The sequence below is a fragment of the Tamandua tetradactyla genome, chromosome 10, assembly GCF_023851605.1.
Source record: "Tamandua tetradactyla isolate mTamTet1 chromosome 10, mTamTet1.pri, whole genome shotgun sequence".
NCBI classification, from domain to species: Eukaryota; Metazoa; Chordata; class Mammalia; order Pilosa; family Myrmecophagidae; genus Tamandua; species Tamandua tetradactyla.
In genome coordinates, this window is record NC_135336.1 from 30,762,348 (window position 1) to 30,766,809 (window position 4,462).

At 36.9% G+C, this 4,462-nt stretch overlaps 1 long non-coding RNA gene across 1 annotated transcript; it reads left to right on the forward strand.

Moving 5' to 3' along the window:
• Window positions 1-1,198: 1,198 nt before the first annotated feature.
• Window positions 1,199-4,032, forward strand: LOC143647851 (uncharacterized). Its single transcript, XR_013158212.1, has 3 exons — window positions 1,199-1,261; window positions 2,437-2,588; window positions 3,804-4,032. It is a non-coding gene; the product is annotated as an uncharacterized LOC143647851 (long non-coding RNA).
• Window positions 4,033-4,462: the final 430 nt, after the last annotated feature.

Here is a 4,462-nt window from a genome sequence, read left to right on the forward strand (position 1 = left end):
CATGGTCATGGTTAAGTGTAGAAGTAGATGATGGTACATGCTACAGCCAACTTTACCTGTTCTCTGAATTTAAACTGTGTGTGAGAATTGGATGTTGGATTAACCAGGAGATCGAATACAAAAATGTTAGACTACTTGGAGGACTACAAGCAGGTATATGTTAAAGCAATATAAATGCATGATCTAACAAGATACCAATTGTTAACTCTTAAATATTATCAATGCATGCTTATTTTAATCTGGTTCTAGTTTGAGAGGACTGTAAAACAATTCAGCTATAACTTTTCCTTAGAGACAAAAACGTTCCAGGACTCACACTCAGCTTCAGCTTTTCAGTGCATTGGCTTGTCATCAAAGTCCTTATGAGGAACTGTCCTCTTCTTTGCTTAGCAATCATGCCATCTAAAATCTTGGTTGTTCTTCCTGTTCCTTATATTGGAAAATGGTGATTTTTCTAATTCCAAAAGCAGACAGACCCCAGGTTCCTTTGTAAAACTTCCTTTCCAAATACATTTGCCTTCATCTAACAGATTTGCATTATAGAAGAACCGCTTTAGAAACCCTGGGCTGAACATCAACTTAGAACTGATGTTTACTTACTTCGTACTTTTTTACTACAGATTTCCAATTTGGCCGCCAAACACAGACCCACTGCCAAATGCTTCAAAAGTTACTTAAAAATTACATTCAAACAGAATACAATTCAACTCTTAAAGAATTTTAATTTATAATTTTAAATTAACTTAAAGCTTACTGAAAAGTTTCAAGAATAATAAAGGGAATATTGTATTCCCTTAATCCAAATTTATGGATCAACAATTTGCCATATCTGATTTATCTCTCTTTATTTCTCCATATAATATATATTATTTTCCAAACTATTTGCAAGTAAGTTATGGAAATTATGCCCTTTTATCCTTAAAGACTTCATCAGATGTTGCTTAAGAGCAGGGCCATGCTCTTACATAACTAGAAAATGTATTTGAGGGAATTTAGTATTTACAGTGTACCATTATCTAATATAAATTTCATGATCAAATTTTGCTAATTGTCCCGATAATGGCCCTTATGACAATCTCCTTTCTTCTCTCCCCCAGTCAGGATCCAATCCAGGATAGTACCCTCCATTGTGTTGTCATAGAACCATTTCTCAGCCTTACATTGCCTTTCATGACATAGATATTTTTAGAATACAAGCCAATGATTTAGAGTTTGTCTGATATTTCCTCATGTTTCCATGCAGGTTATATATTTTTGGCAGGTATATTACATAAGAGATGCCGTTGATTTCTTCCCAGTGCCTCACATCAGGAGGCACCCACTGTGGGGTTGCACCATTGTTGTGATATTATCTTTGATCACTTGGTTGAAGTGGTATCTATCAGGTTTCTCCATTGAAAAATTAGTATTTCCCCCTTTGTATTGACAACTGGAGAGATACTTTGGGACTATGTAAATATCCTGTTTCACATTAAACTTTCACGGGATCATTATAGAATCCTCTAACGATTCTTGTCTGATTACTCCGATGATTGCAAAATAGTGATTATGTTACTCTATCATTCTACATTTATGACTTGACATTCTACTGGAAGGAAGTGCTTTCCTTTCTCCTCTGTTAGTATCACTATTATTTTTTTGTATGCTATATTACGGGGTCACATTTCATTCTTTTTCCATGTATGTATCCTATTATTGCAGCACCATTTGTTGAATTTTTTGTTTGTTTGTTTGCTTTTTGTTGGTTTTTTGCTTTGTTTGTTTGTTTTTTAGGTAAGTGCATGGACTAGGAATCAAACCCTGGTCTCATGCAAGACAGGCAAAGAATTCTACCACTGAACTACCCTTGCACTCCCCTCCCCTATTATTTACTTATACATTTATTTATTAGTAATCAACATGGACTCAAGGGTTCTTATATTATTGAATGGATAACACATCACTGTCGCTATCCTTTCACACCACTGTTGCTATCCTTTCAGTGTACATATGGTCACGGATTTGATCACAGGGAGCCCCTTCAGGTAGACTCGTGTCCTTCTGACACATCACCATCATTCTTTGATCACTTCCTTACTTAGGAACACAGTTAGATGTTACAAGCACACTGGACTTTCCCTGACCCAGCTCTGGAATCAACCCTTGTCCCTTTTAGTGCTAATAGCACTTAGAAACCAAACTTTAGGTATACATTTAGACTTTGAAATACACACTTTAAAGAGATTTGTTGTTTCTTCTGTTTTATCTGGTGTGCGAGTTTGGGAAAAACTAACTGTGTCTATGGAGAAAATAGTGAGGAATATATTTTGGAATATCTAGTGTTGTAAATCTTAACAAAAATGTAAAGCACTATTATATTTTGTCTATTTTAAGTTTATAAGATGCACCATATTTTTGTTTGTTTGTTTTTTGTTTTGCACCATGTTTTAATGACAGCTTTTTGAAGAGTGGAAGGAAGGTAAAGAATGCTGTATTCAAGGTTCACATTGATCATAAGGCATCCACTAATTTTGAAAACATCAGAGTGTGAAAAATTTGCATCTTAATATCAAGAAAATAAGCAATTTGTCTCAAAGAAGATCACATCGGTATGGCTTCAAGTAGAATCATTCAAATGATTTAGGGAAGGTATTGAATAATATTATAAAGAGCTTTGTTTATTTTTCTTCTCTCTCTTGTTACCCTTAACTATAGATTCTTTTCTTTTCACTAGGTTATAATTAAAGTTTAGGGGACAGGTCAAATTGATCTATTTTATTTTTTACAGATATATGGAAAATGAGAACAAATCCAAGCTGGATATTTTACTTCTCATTGATTGAGCTTGAAGATACATTATCACTAGAAACATGTCAATTTGTTCCATAGGTTCTTATGTGCCTAAATTTTAATCAGGCTACTATATCATTTCAATGAGTCAGAGAACTAAATGGATTTTAATAATAATAACAAGAATATTTTTAATGGATATGCTTGTATAGTTACCAAAGACTTTGCAAAGGCAATCTCATTAAGGATGTTAGAGTACACTAACTAGTTAGGCGCACCTGCCTGGGTACCAAACCCGGCCCCCTGCTGCTTATCAGATTTGTAGCTTTAGGTAAGTAACCTTTCTGGACCTCGGTTTTCTCCTCTATCAAAGGAAGGTAATAGTAGCACCTACTCTGAAGATTTCTGTGAGTACTAAATGAGAGAATTCTGAGACAGTGCTTAGACCAGTGCCTGGTACCCAGTAAAATGCTCAATAAATGTTAGCTAATAAAAAGTAGTTGAGGGCGGGCCGCGGTGGCTCAGCGGGCAAGAGTGCTTGCCTGCCGTGCCGGAGCACCCCGGTTCGATTCCCGGCCCCAGCCCATGTAAAAAACAAACAAACAAACAAAATATAATAAAACAAGAAAATGTTTAAAAATGTTTCCCTTTCTTCCTCCTTTCCTTCCTTCCATCCTTCCTTCCTTCTCTGTCTTTCCTTCCTTTCCTCCCTAAAAAAAAAAAAAAAAAAAAAAAAAGTAGTTGAAAGGCAGATGTCAGCATCATTCTTGTACCTCAAATCAATATTTTCTTTTGCGCATACTTTACCAGACAACCTGGCATCTTCCCCCTATTTAAGAGTCCCACTGGCTTCAATAGGAAGCATCTTCTCACGTTCTACATTGGGGATATGAATTGGGACATGCACCACGGGTAGAGAGTGCTCCCACCTACAGTGGTTTAGTTATCTAGTCTTCATTGGATGTACCACCAGCAGGGAATAGTTTGCCTAACTCTTAATCTTTTTTCTCATCTACTGCTCTCCTTTCTTTCAGAAAACCATGGTTCAAATGAGCTGTTTGTTTAGAAGACTGAACAAACATTTTGAGTCTTAGATAAACCGAGGAGAAGAGAAAGGACTACACAACCAGCAAGTTCGGATGGGCCTGTCTCACTCAGGGCGTGTCTCCTCCCAGAAGACCCTCTGTCACAATCCTGCTCTTAAGCAGCCCTGAGGGTACTTATCCTGGAAAAACAGCGCACAGACGAGTAGTGATTTAGAAAGAGAAGATGCCCTTTGTCTTCAAGATAAGGGATTCACCATTTCCCTTTTAATTCTTCAACTGGCCTTCTAATTAGAAGGATTTGCTGCTTTATTTGGCCATGGTTGGCTGTGATCTATGGGTTTCCTGTAGTCTTTGCCTGGATTGTTTACATCTTAAAAAAATATCTGGGGAATCCCTACTCCTTTGTAAGGTTTGTTTCATACTCTTTGAGGGTTTTAGAGAACTGAGGTCAAGGATGATATATTAATGTGTGGGAAGCTGGGACTCCACCATTTATTTCAGAGCAATTACATCACTCATGCTGGCTGGTGTCCTACAGCGTCATGTGATGCGGTAGATGAAGCAATACAAGTGCTCTGACTGTTACAGGTCCCCTGCCTTTCTGCACAGGTCTTGTCCTATGAAGATTTAGCAGCAAAACTATTATC